Source organism: Tamandua tetradactyla, chromosome 23, assembly GCF_023851605.1.
Source record: "Tamandua tetradactyla isolate mTamTet1 chromosome 23, mTamTet1.pri, whole genome shotgun sequence".
NCBI lineage: Eukaryota > Metazoa > Chordata > Mammalia > Pilosa > Myrmecophagidae > Tamandua > Tamandua tetradactyla.
The window spans coordinates 1,846,617-1,860,213 of NC_135349.1; the positions used below are offsets into that span (position 1 = coordinate 1,846,617).

The following is a 13,597-nucleotide window of genomic DNA, read 5'->3' on the forward strand; positions in this document are numbered from 1 at the left end:
CTCAAGTGGGAGCGTGTGTGCATGCTGGTCTGACTTTGTGGAGGCACACACGTGCACACACGCATGCTCACGTGTGCACGCTCACTGCACATATATTCCATACCCCACACACATACGCCCACAAGCTTTACACACACACCACATGTGCACTCATGCTCACACACTGACCCCCACCGTGCGCTCACACCCATGCACCCACTACCTCCTCCCTCCCTGTGTGGGTCCCTCTGCCCTCTCTACTTGCAGTGCCCTCCCCCCCCCCCCCCCCGCCTTCTCCCGAGGCGGCTCGGCCCGCACCCAGCTCTCTTCTCTGTGTCCCTGTGGGGGGGTCCCGGGACTGCCCTGCTCGCAGCCTCCCTGGCCCCGCTCCCCCCACAGTGACCGCTGAGGCTCCACTGACGATGGAAGGCAGGACAGCTGCCCTCTCCCGGTTCCCGGGACCGGATGGCCACAGCCAGCGAGCCCTTCCTGGCCTCCAGGTCCTCAGGACCCGGGCCATCCTTGAGCTTCAGTCCCTGCCTCTGTGGTCAGATGGCCATCTCCCCTGTCTGTCTGTCTGTGTCCAGCTCCCCCCTCTAATCAGGACATGGTCATGTCAAGTCAGGGCCCCTTGACCCAGTGTGGCCTTCTCTTAATGAACCACATCTCCCACCCTGCTTCCAGATTAGGTCCCTCTTAAGGACTTGCAAGTGACTTGGGGCCCCGCTTCAGCCCATGACAAGGTCCTCTCCCTGCCCGTGTCGTCACATCCAGCTCTCAGCTCCTCGGGAATGAATGAATGCCAGGCACTGTAAAAGCCCTGCCTGGAGATATCTGTAAGGCTGTGGGACCCTGGCGGGCAAGCTCTGGGCCTTGGGTGGGTGTGAGCCCTGGGTGGGTGAGCCCCGAGTGGGTGAGCCCCGGGTGGGTGAGCGAGCCCCGGGTGGGTGTGAGCCCCAGGTGGGTGAGCCCTGGGTGGGTGTGAGCCCTGGGTGGGTGAGCCCCGAGTGGGTGAGCCCCGGGTGGGTGAGCGAGCCCCGGGTGGGTGTGAGCCCCAGGTGGGTGAGCCCTGGGTGGGTGTGAGCCCTTGGGTGTGAGTCCCGGGTGGGTGTGAACTCTGGGTGGGTGAGTCCCAGGTAGGTGAGCCCTGGGTGGGTGTGAGCCCTGGGTGGGTGAGTCTGGGTGGGTGTGAGCCCCAGGTGGGTGAGTCCCGGGTGGGTGTGAACCCCAGGTGGGTGAGTCCTGGGTGGGTGTGAGTCCTGGGTGGGTGAGCCCCGGGTGGATGAGCCCTGGGTGGGTGTGAACCCCAGGTGGCTGTGAGTCCCAGGTGGGTGTGAACCCTGGGTGGGTGAGTCCTGAGTGAGTGTGAACCCCAGGTGGGTGTGAGCCCTGGGTGGGTGAGTCCTGGGTGGGTGAGTCCCCGGTGGGTGAGCCCTGGGTGGGTGTGAGTCCCGGGTGGGTAGCCCGGGGTGGGTGTGAGCCCTGCGTGGGTGAACCCCAGGTGGGTGTGTCCGGGTGGGTGTGAGCTCCGGGTGGGTGAGTCCCAGGTGGGTGTGAGCCCCCAGTGAGTGTGAACCCCAGGTGGGTGAGTCCCAGGTGGGTGTGAGCCCCGGGTGGGTGTAAGCCCCGGGTGGGTGAGTCTGGGTGGGTGTGAACCCCAGGTGGGTGAGTCCTGGGTGGGTGTGAGTCCTGGGTGGGTGAGCCCCGGGTGGATGAGCCCTGGGTGGGTGTGAACCCTGGGTGGGTGAGTCCTGGGTGGGTGTGAACCCTGGGTGGGTGAGTCCCGGGTGGTGATCCCCGGGTGGGTGAGCCCCGGCTGGGTTAGTCCCGGGTGGGTGATTCCCGGTGAGTGAGTCCCGGGTGGGTGAGTCCTGGTTGGGTGTGAGCCCTGGGTGGGTGTGAACCCCGGGTGGATGAGCCCCAGGTGGGTGAGTCCCGGGTGGGTGAGTCCTGGTTGGGTGTGAGCCCTGGGTGGGTGTGAACCCTGGGTGGGTGTGAACCCTGGGTGGGTGTGAGCCCCAGGTGGGTGTGAACCCTGGGTGGGTGTGAGCCCCAGGTGGGTGTGAACCCTGGGTGGGCGTGAACCCCGGGTGGATGAGCCTCAGGTGGGTGAGTCCTGGGTGGGTGAGCCCCAGTGGGTGAGTCCCGGGCGGGCGCAGCTAGGACTGGCAGACTGTCCACCTGCCGGATGCCTCCACAATGCTTTGGAGGAGGAAGGGAATTTGGCCATCAGGAAGCAGATCTCCCTGCTCCACTCCTTCCAGAGGCTTCCTCCCGCCTGAGGACAAAGCCATAGCCCCCACCCATGCTCCCTGCCCTTCTCTCCCCAGCCCCCTGCAGCCCCGACTCCCACTACACCCTGCTCACTCTTTGTCACTGGGTGTTTATTATTGTACTGCTCCGAGCATAGTAAAGGCGAGAGGAGACAGATGTGCTGAAGTGGATTCAGGAAGCTGACCCAGAGAGGTGGCCTGGGGGGAGGAGGCCCAGGGGAGATGGTGGGGAACCCCAGGGGCTTCCCCAGAGAGGGGAGGCACGGAGGCCTCCGAGTGGGCTGCCGTGGCAGGGAGTGAGCTCCCAAGCCGGGAGGTGTGCAAGCACCTGGGCTAAGAGTGTCTTACTGGGGATGTCTGTGGCAGGTGGCAGGGGTTTCAGGGACGGTGCAGAGCCTCCCTCGGGCTGGCTCAGCCTCTCGCACCTGGCTTTGAGCAGCTGCATCAGGGGCATGGGCGGCACTCAGGGACGTCCTCTTGGGCACTTGTGTGGCGGGGTTTCGAACCACCAGGCCGCTGGGAGTGCTGCAGCCGGCACCCGTGTCCGTCCTGCGCACCTCCAGTGCCCAGGCAGGGGCTGGCCCCGGGTCCGGGCACCCTTCAGGACAGCCTCCTAAGCATCTGCCTCTACTGACCATTCCCGTGACCAGGGCAGAGGGCAGGACGAGATGGAGGGGGGTTGGCAGGCGTGGGGCATGGGGTGGGGTACAAGGACTCGGCTTGGTGGTCTCCCCGGAGTGGGGGGACACGCGTCCTTGTCACTGCAGTGGCCGTGCTGGATGACCCTGTTATTGCAGCCCGGCCCCTCCCACTGAGTCCAAGACCCAACAGCTCTGCTGTCCTGCCTGTGTTTCCAACTCAGCACATCCAGCGTCAAACTCAGTTTATCTTCTAACGCGCCTTCTCCTCCAGGATTTCCTGTCCCCGGCAGTGGCACCACCATGTGCTCAACTGCCCACTGAGAAGTTGGGGTGCCACCCCGTGCTCCCCTCTGCCCCCTCCCTCCCCCCGTCTCCTGGGTCTGTCCTCTTCCCTGTGTCTCCTCTCCTCTTGCCACATGCGCCTGGGACATGGTCACTCCACCTGGAGTGCTCCGTCCTGGCCGTCTGCCGGCTCCCTCAGCACTCCCTGCGGGACGCAGGGGTCATCACATCAAGCATTAGACGAATTAAGGAAATGGAAGCTCAGAGAGGGTGGGTGAGATGCCCGTGGGTGCACACATCCCCAGGGGAAATACCTGAAATCTCTGAACTGGAATCCAGCTGCCTCGATGTCTGTCAGTGACTGCATTTATCATGTGCCCTTGTGATTGTAAACACCCGGGACACGCCCGCACTTTTCCCGGCTGTATCTGATTTTTCGACTTTAGAGTCACTAAAGACAACCCCTAATGTTTCTTAATGAAGGGTCTCAGGTCAGCCACAACTAACCCACCGCAAGTCCAAAATTATGTTGATAACCAAAGCTGGCTCTAACCAAAATGGGCCCTCCTGACATGCGCAGTGGCTCCAACTTTAACCTACAGGGCACCTCCACCTCATTACAACACTAGAAATCACGCCCATCATCATATTAAGACTGCCATTTCTTACTAAGCACGTAATCCATCTGTGAATGCTCAATAACTACCTCACCTGGAGCCACTGTGCTCATTATCCTAAAACCTGCCTGTCTTTTGATACTATGAAATTGCCAGAACTGCTGCAGTATAGTGAGACACATCTGGGGGCTGCTACGGCATCTGATCTCCTGCTTTGCACCCAACCCAGTAATAAGCTCTTTCTCTCCTTGAAACCCCGTTGTGTTAGGAACCGGCCGTTTGCGCGCATCCTGCTTTTGATCTGTTTCGATGGGCTCTGGCCCCTGGGCTGGGTTCCTGCCCTGCTGTGTTAGCCGCACATGTGCTGCGGACGTTTGAGACGGGAACACTGTGGCAGGCGATCGCCATTGCCCAGGGCTCCCTCTGTCACTCCCCTGGGGTCTCAGGTCCCCTGCCCATGAGGCCAGCTCTCCTGCCTCTTTGTCCTCTTTCCCTGCTGGTGCTCTTTCCTTGAGCCCTCCCCCTGCCTCCCTCGGGGTACTGCCCGCTCGCCCAAGCCACAGCCACTTCTGTCTTTCTTCTGTTGTAGCCTGACGTGGTCAGCTCCAGGAGGCTGCGGCCTGGGCCCAGTGACCAGGGCCTGGAAGGTGGGTCCCAGCCCCAAAGTCACTGGCGGGGGTGGGGGTGGGGAGGCCGTGGGGCACACCAGACAAGGCAGCTGCAGCCCGGATGGGAGGCAAGTCCCCACCTGCGGCCCGGCCAGGGTGCAGAGGAGCTCCCCAGGCTCTGACCTCAGAACCCCACATTCGGGTTTTGGTCCTGCCTCTGGTACCAGTTGGGTGGCTTCTCTGAGCTTCTGCTTCCTTGTCTGTAAATAAGGAGATAATATGTAGCTATTTCAGGGAGGGCAAGAAAAAAGTGGCTGCGGCTGCCAGCGGAGGTGCGCGCGCGCGCGCGTGTGTGTGTGTGTGTGTGTGTCTGTGCGTGAATTGAGGTGACTCTGACATAACATAAAATTGACCATTTTAAAGTGCACAATTCAGTAGCATTTAGCTCATTCACGGTGTCCTGCGACCACCACCTCTATCTAGCTGGGAAGCATTTCCGTGATCCGCACCTATGAGCACGTGCTCCCGTGCCCCCTCCCCAGGGAAGGAAGGCTTTACCTGCCCCAGGCTGTGCCCCCTGGGGCCCTTGCTCCGGCCTCCTCAGGCCCCTGGGTGCCGGCACTCACAAACAGCTTCGGAGCTTTGCTCAGATGCCCCAGAAAGTCCTTGCTGCTGTGGGACGGGGCTCACGGGCCGCACCCTCTTTAATTCAAACAAGCCTTTACCAAACCCGCCCAGGGCCAGTCTGGGGGCCCCCGGAGGCTCCTCTCAAGAGCGCGGCCAGCACCGGGTGGAGAACTCTGGCTGGATTAAAAACTTCTACATTTTATTTTCTGTGTCCCAGTCTTACTCGACCAGGGAGCCCTTTTTATCTTTTCAAGAGGACACCCATAAGGCTCTTAGAGATCACTGCTCCAAGGGACAGTTTGGGAATTGCTGGCCTCGTGGAATAGTGAATATTAATAATATTAAATAATTAATATTAAATATTAAATAATGATGAGTGCTGTACACGCATCATCTCATCTGAGTCTCACAGACTCCCCGCAGGTAGAGCCACGGTCCTATTTTATGGATTTGGAGATGGCCGCGGAGAGGTTCAGTCACCTGCCCCAGGTACGAGGCTGCCACCTGGCCCAGGTACCAGTGCGTCCACAGCCCTGCCGGCGGGCGTTGCTGTACCCTGGCGTCTCATCTCAAAAACCGGCAGCCCAAATTTAGATTTTGACTAGAGCATTTCCTAATATAACTCATGTAGATAGTTTGATTGAATGTCATAAGTACTTGGAATCTCAGGTAGGACATGAGATTTGGTTGGTTTGTCCAGAGTGATGCCCCGATGAATCCCAGAATGATTTGATCAGTGACTGGAAAAGTATTTGCAAGCCCCCTTCAGGGAATGGTGAGAGTGGGGAGAAATTCAACTTCCCCAAGTTGAATTCTTGATATTCTCACGAGCAGTGTGGACAACCAAAGCTATAGGCTGAGCCCCCCAGTCTTGGGGTTTGTTCACATGAAACTTAACCCCACAAAGGATAGGTCAAGTCTACTTAAAATTTAGGCCTAAGAGTCTCCCCCAAGAGAGCCTCTTTTGTTGCTCAGATGTGGCCCTTCTCTCCAGCCAACACGACGAGCAGTCTCACCACCCTCCCCCTCTCTGTGTGGGACATGATTCCCAGGGGTGTGGACCTTCCTGGCAACGTGGGAAAAAGATCCTGGAATGAGCTGAGACTCAGCATCAAAGGACTGAGAAAAACCCTAGAATGAGTTGAGAATTCACATCAAGGGATTGAGAGAACCTTCTCAACCAAAAGGGGGAAGAGTGAAATGAGACAAAGTGTAAATGGCTGAGAGATTCCAAACAGAGTCGAGAGGTTATCCTGGAGGTTATTCTTAGGCATTAAGTAGATATATCACCTTCCTGTTCAAGATGTAGTGGAGAGGCTGGAGGGAATTGCCTGAAAATGTAGAGCCGTGTTCCAGTAGTCATGTTTCTTGATGATGATTGAACAATGATATAGCTTTCACAATGTGAAAACCTTATGTCTGATGCTCCTTTTAGCTATTATATCAACAGAAGAGTAGAACATATGGAATAAAAATAAGTAATAGAGGGAACAAATGTTAAAATAAATTCAGTTTGAAATAGTGGTAAATGAAAGCGAGGGGTAAATGAAGCGAGTGGTAAATGAAAGAGAGGTATGGTACGTATAGTTTTCTTTTCTCTATTATCATTTTATTTCTTTTTTTGTCTTTTTATTTCTTTTTCTAAATCGATGCAAATGTACTAAGAAATGATGAATATGCAACTATGTGATGATATTAAGAATTACTGATTGTATATGTAGAATGGAATGATATCTAAATGTTTTGTTTGTTAATTTTTTTTTAATTAATAAAAAAAAAAAAAAACCCTGGGAGCCCGCCGGGTAAACAGCAGGTGCTCCATAAAAGCAGGGGACCCAGGCTCCGGGACGGCGCAGCGTCTGCGCGCTCCCGGGACGGCTGCGGACCCGTCCGCGCGTGCCCGCCCGGAGGCGGAGTTTAAGGGCGCGGCTCCCAGAAGAGGATTGGCTGCTGGGGAAAGGGGCGGGCACTCGAGCCGGGGGCGGGGCCGTTCTCCCACGGTAAATACGGCGCCACATGGCACCGGCGGGCGGGGGCGGGGCGGAGGGAGAGCGCAGGCGCGCTGAAGAAGGCCGTCCCGCGCGCTCCGCACCCCGCCCCCGGCCGCCACCTCTCGCGAGAAGAGGCGGGGGCGGGGCGCCCGGCGCCGGGGGCGGGGCTGGCGGAGGGGCGGCCTCGGGAGGATCCGCTGGTCGCGCGGCGGCGGCGGGCGCGAGGTGAGGGGGCGCGGGGTGATGGGGCGCGAGGTGAGGGGGCACAGGGTGAGGGGGCGCGGGTCCCAGGCAGGGTCCCGGGCGGGGCGGGGCAGGCCGGCCGGGTGGGGTGGCGGGCAGCGGTCTGCGGGGCGGGCCCGGAGGCGGGGGTCCCCAGGGCGCGGCGCCCGGGGCGGACGGGGTCCCTGGGCTGCCGGCGGCCCGCGTGGGAGTCCCCGCTCGGAGACCCGTCCGGGCAGCCCCGGCCCGGCCTGACCCCCTGCGGCTCGGGGTGGGTGGGCGCGGGCCCGGAGACCCCGCACCGCCGCCGGCTGCTGTGTGACCTTGGCCGAGCCTGCACCCTCTCTGAGCCCCGGGTCTCCGCGCGTCGCGGGGAGGGCGGGAGCCGCCTCCCGAGGCTCGGGGGTGAAATAACGCCTGGAAGCGCTGGCACGGTGCTCGGTCCTGAGTAAGCGCTGGCGCCTGTCACTGTGTATCGTTCGCATCCCACCTCTCGCTCCTGTGCCCTGCATCACAGACTCGGAAGTGTGCTTCTTTGGCAGAAACGAGACTGGGTTCTTTTGCATGTTTATCAGTTTTTGTTCTGTTGCTCCTGGAATGGAAAGTCTGGAAGGAAAATCAGTAGTTGTTCAAAGCCAGCGGAGAAGCTGCAGTGTTGGAGAGAGCGCCGTCATCAGAGGCTGCTTGTGCGCCAGTCAGTTTTTCCTGCCTGCAGGGCTAGGACCGAGCCCCAGGCGGGGACTTGGTTCCTCCGCCCAGCCCCCTGGCAGGGACACCCTCTCGGGCTTCTGCGGGGCATCTCCCCGCTGTCTGAGCTGGGCTTCTCTGGCTGTCAACAGGCCGTTGCTGTGCGGCCGCAAGCAGGTTGGGGACCCGTGTCACTTCAGTGACCTTTGGCTTCAGAAACAGCCGTTCTGCCTCTTCAGCTGAGGGCAGCGGTGCAAAGCTGCGAACAGTGGGGCTTACATCTCCTCCTCGGGCTGGCCGCCACGGGGGCATCTCTGGCAAACTGTTGGCACGGGCAGAGGTTCTGTCTGGCATGGAGTACAACAAGCTATAGTGTTTTCATAATTATGAAATTATCTACTTTGTACTTCAGCGGCGTAGACTCGGGAGACCTGGGGTGAATACGAATGTGGGTTGTGAGCAGAGGGGTGCAACAAATTTTGAATGTCCTTACCTGCCCCTGATCCAGAACACAGTTTCAGCCCTTCTTTGTGTACCTCTGGTGCTGGGAGTTTGAGTCAGTGCTGGTGTCTGGGTGAAGAGAGAGAGAAAACAGGGCTGTTGGGAAACTGTGACGTGAAGGTAGCGCAACTGTGAATGTTGAGTGCCTGTGTGGAATTGCAGAGATGTTTGGTTTTCCTGTAAATTAGTTTTTAGGACTTTGGGCTGGTATTTTAAGGCTGTGGGGAAAATAGTATCAGCTGTAACTATTCACTATTACTCAGTGTGTGCTGACTTCGTGAATTCAGCCAACATTATTGAGCCTCTAACCATAGCAAGATGCCAGTTGGACTTCATGCTGGTAATAGCAGGGACTGCCGCCGAGGGTAACAGGGCGTTGGTGCCGTCCCCGGGGGAAGGGGAGCACAAAGTGTCCAGAAAGAGGGGGCAGCTCTGTTTCTCTCCTAGAGTTGGAGACTTTTCCACAGTGGAGATGAAATAAGAACTAGCCTTGAAGGATGGGTGGATTTGGGGAGAACCTTACAGGTGGAGGGTACAGCATGTGCAGTGCCGTGGAAACGGATGGGGTGTCTGGGAGGCAGTGAGTCCCTTTTCATTGTGCGGTGGGATTTGAGGATTGGGGTGCAAGCTTAGGCAGAAAAGGTAGACCTCTGATTCAGAGGGGCCCCGAATGCTGTGCTAGGAAGTTTCAACTTTTATCCCACTCATGAGGAGTGGTCATGGTTTGGGGATGGAATATGATTAGAGCTGTGTTTTAGGAAAGTAATAGTAGTGAGAGTCTGGGGGATGGACTTAGGGTACAGGGCGGTGGAGACTGAGTTGGGTGGCGTTTAGGAGGCACAGCTCTAGGACAGTGGCTGTGAGAGTGGAGAGGGGGAAGAGTTGAAAGAAGCAGCTGAGCGTCCACAGTGCAGTGATGCTTTGTGGGAGGCGGGCAAAAGGAAACGGAGAAAGGCAAAGGAACCCAGATTTTTCACTTGAGTGACTGAAGGCTGATGCCATCACGGGAGATGAGGAGTGCTGGAGTGTGTAGAGTGGGGAGGGCGATAACTCGTCCTGGCTGGGATGTGATCCCACAGTGAAAAGGCTGAGTGTGTTCATGGATGGAGCCTGGGGAGACCCGTGCACAGGGGGCAGGAGAAAGTGCCGTGGTTGGCTGGCAGACCTTGAGCATTCGTTCACATCATTGCTGCACAATTTTGAGGCTGGTGGGTAATTTTCTTCTAGATAGGTCCTAAGGCTGAAGGGGCCACTGGTGGGAAAGAGATTGGTTATTGATAATTTTGAAACAAATGCAGCTAGTTTGTCGCTTTTTGAGTTTCGAAATCAGTTGTCCTGTCCTCTAGTTTGCTTCTTTCTTCTGCCTCTTCAAATCTGCTGTTGTGTGTCTCAAGTATACTTTTTATTTGGTCTACGGCATCTTTAATCTCTGTGATATCTGCTGTTTTTCTATTTATTCTTTCAAATTCCTGTTTATGCTCTTGTAGTGTCTTTATGTCATTCGCCATCCCATTCGTTTTATTAGAAGAATTATATGAACATCTTTGATGAGTTGCTCCAAAGCCCTTATCTCCTCCAGTGTTTCAGTTTGGTCGTTAGGCTGGGCTACATCTGTCTGTGCTGTGATATGCTTAGTGAACTTCTGTCTGCGTGGCATGTGCATTTCTTGAATGGTTTGCTTTGGAAGTTGGTTTCCTTGAGTAGTCTAAAGCCTTGTATTTGTGGGATGGATGTTGTTCTAGTTTGCTGGCTGCCAGAATACAATATACCAGAAACAGAACAGCTTTTAAAAAGGGGAGTTTAATAAGTTGTAAGTTAACAGTTTTTAGGGCATGGAAATGTCCCAATTAAACAAGTCAATAGAAATGTCCCATCTAAGGCATCCAGAGAAAGATACCTTGGTTCAAGAAGGACGATGAGGTCCAGGGTTTCTCTCTCAAGTGAGAAGGCATGTGATGAGCACAGTTACAGTTTCTCTCCCGGCTGGAAGGGCACATGGCGAGCAAGGCGTCATCTGCTAGCTTCCTCTCCCATGAAGCTCCCCGGGAGGCGTTTTCCTTCTTCATCTCCAAAGGTTGCTGGCTGGTGAATCTCTGCTTCTTGTGGCTATGTTGTTCTGCTCTGCTCTCTCTGAATCTCTCTCATTCTCCAAAATGTTTCCTCTTTTATAGGACTCCAGTAAACTAATCAAGACCCACCCAAATGGGTGGAGACACGCCTTCACTTAATACAGTTTAACAACCACTCTTGATTGAGTTACATCTCCAGGGAGATGATCTAATGACAGTTTCAAACATGCAGTACTGAATAGGGATTAGAAGAAATGGCTGCCTTTAAAAATGGGATTAGGATTAAAACATGGCTTTTCTAGGGTGCATACATTCTTTCAAACGGGCACAGATGTGGAGTGGGATGCGGGGTGCAGGGCACAGCAGTGTGTGATGGGCTGCAGCGCAGGTGTGGGCACAGGCTGGGGTGCTGTGCTGGGTCCTTTGAGTATGGGGCATGCGTCACGGGCTGGTAGAGCTGCAGTGTGGGGGCTGTGGGTCTGGGGTACGTGCAGCAGACCTCGGGGTGCAGGAGTAGAGTGCGGCGTGGGGGATGGAGGGGGGACGTTTCTAGTCCCAATCTCTCCGATGTGCACTCCTGAGGGCGCCGGGCTTCTGTTTGGAAAGGGGTGCCAGCTGCCTGCACCAGCAGGACGGTCTCTGGTTCTTGCGTCTCGACTCTTCAGCTTTGGTAACCAGGCCCTCCCTACATGGTGTAGAGGACCCTCCTGGGTCACTCACACCCTGGAATTGCCATCTCAGTCGCCGTCCTGTCCCTTCTCCAGCTGTTCCTTGGAGCAGAGGTGAACTCCCCCTATTCTATTCCGCCATCTTTCCGGAACCCCGGGTCCAGTCCTTTTGCAATATTTTGTGCTGTCAGGCTCAAAAAGCCTCAGAGTCTTGTTGGTTTTTTTCCTCCCCTGTCAGCCTTGCCCGCTCTCTGCCAGGGCAAAAACCCTTAGCACCTTTAATGCTCATTCCAGGTTTATCTGTGCTGGGGAACTATTTTCAGTAGTCAGAATCTGCTCATTAATTCTGCGAGTGGAGCTTGGCTGAGCTCAGCCCCTGCTGCTGGTGAAGTCTGTTTTCTTTCCCCTCGGGGAAGCAGCCTGCCGTACCCGTCCATGGCTGGGGCACTTACAGTTCTGTGTGGGGTCTCAGCCATTCCACGTAGTCCAGACTGGTGTTCGCTGTGTGTCCAGTCATAGATGTGGCCCCGGCAGTTGTTCTGTACCATTCCTGGGTGTTTACTAAATGTTCTTGTCCCAGTGTTCTGAAATTTCACAACCGTAACCTGACCTGGAGGACGAACTAAATTCCACACCTCACTGTGCCGCCATCTTGCCCTGTAGTTAATCCCTGTTTAAAGACTTGCATCATTAATTTTGATATTTGCATGGTTTCTTTCTCTCCAGAACTTACCTGTCAGTTCTACCTCCTTGGTAGGTGTGTGGCGTGTAGCCATGGCTCTCCCGGCTCCTGCCAACAGATGCGACTGATGAGAACCAAAACAGTAATAACCCCCGTGCCTAACCAAGGCGGGTTCTGTAACTTTTTGAACTTTAAAAATGTTTCGGAGAGGAGTGAGATGCTCCAGCACAGGCAGCCATGGGAGAGGAGGGCTACTGTACAGAACAGAGGATGGAGTAAGGGGCCTGTTTGGTTCCCGAGCTTTGCTAGCAGGACCTTGTCCCTTCAGGCAGGAGAACCGAGGAGTTTTGGGGGAATCTGAGTAGCCCAAGAGAAAAAACTTAAAAAATAATGACATTAGAGCACCCCCCATAAAAAGTACAGTTTCGTCACATGCTGATGAAGTTCATAATTAAAAACCCTAACCAAGGACCCCTGAAGAAAGAATATGCAATCTAGAGACCAGGGTATACACTCGAGGCAGGAGAGACTGTGCAGGGGGAAGCCCTGATGTACAGACTCAAAGATATGTACTTGGAGATAAGAGTAATAGTGCATCATTAAATAAGAACAGGGAGCTCCTCTTTTTAAAAAAAGGGGGGGGGGTATGCAACCAAAAAGGGAACTCTTGGATATAAAAAATATAAGTGCAGAAATAAAAAACTCAGTTGATGAGTGTAAGATAAGGTTGAGGAGATTTCTTAGAAAGTAGAACCAAAATCAAAAGAGATGAAAAATGAGAGGGAAAATGAGGAAAATTGAAGGATCAGACAAGATGTCCAGCAGCTGAAAAAGAAGTTTCAATAAGAAAAAGAAAATGGGAAGAAAACACGCACAAAATAATTCAAAATATTTTCCTAGAACCCAAATCTTCTGGCTTGAAGGAACCTACCAAGAGACCAACCAGGGGTGAAAAGCTCAGCCGTCCTTCACTGTCTGGTCTACACAGTGTGGACACCGAGTCTGGGTCACGTGCATGGTTGGTGAGGGCTGCCACAGCTGGTTTCTGGCGAGAGTTTGGGAAGGGAGAGGTTTATTTGAAAGTCTGTCTGACGTTCTTGGTTCCAGAATTTGGATAGTGAGAGTACTGATGGACAGCGAGGCCTGCGTGCCCACTCCAGGGCACAGTGTTGTGAAATTTCAGAACTCAGACAAGAAGATCTACCAACTTCTAGAGAAAAAGTGAGAACGTCACAACAGGTCACCACAAATGAAGAAGATGGCTTTGGACCTCACAGCAGTGCTGGAAGCTAGAAAACAGGGAGCCTTGCTTTCAGAATTATGAAGGAAAATATCTTCAGCCTTGAATTCTCCTCTCAGGCAAAAGGAGCATAGAATAAAGACGTTTTCAGACGTGCTCTAAAAATTTGCCTCTTAGGTTCTTGAAGGAAGTAACTGATGGACATGCTCTCCCGAAACGAGGTGGTGAATCAAGAAGGAGAGACATGGGGGTAGAGGAGATAGGTCTCTGCTCAGGTGTGAGGTGGCAGCACAAGAGGGGCAGGCCAGCAGCCGGACAGACACCAGGGACAGTGAGCTGGCCAGAGGCTCCTGGAAGGCGCCTCCCTGGGACAGGACCCTCATGCACTGGAACATCTGGGCAGGAGCTTTAGGCAGTTGGCGGTATTGGGGCTGGACTAGTGATAAGTGCATGGAAAACAAAGCAAATGAAACACAAAACTGTTACTAGTTGCAGGAAAAATAATATGTT

The 13,597-nt window shown here is 55.1% G+C and overlaps 1 protein-coding gene across 1 annotated transcript in view; it reads left to right on the top strand.

Annotated features, from left to right (window-relative positions):
* The first annotated feature begins 7,179 nt into the window (after nucleotides 1-7,179).
* The window catches only part of CHST12 (carbohydrate sulfotransferase 12), a 29,977-nt gene continuing 23,559 nt past the window's right edge, over nucleotides 7,180-13,597 (top strand). Inside the window, exon 1 of the mRNA XM_077140451.1 lies at nucleotides 7,180-7,243. The gene's annotated coding sequence lies outside the window, so the exon portion shown is untranslated. The remainder of the gene's footprint in view (nucleotides 7,244-13,597) is intronic.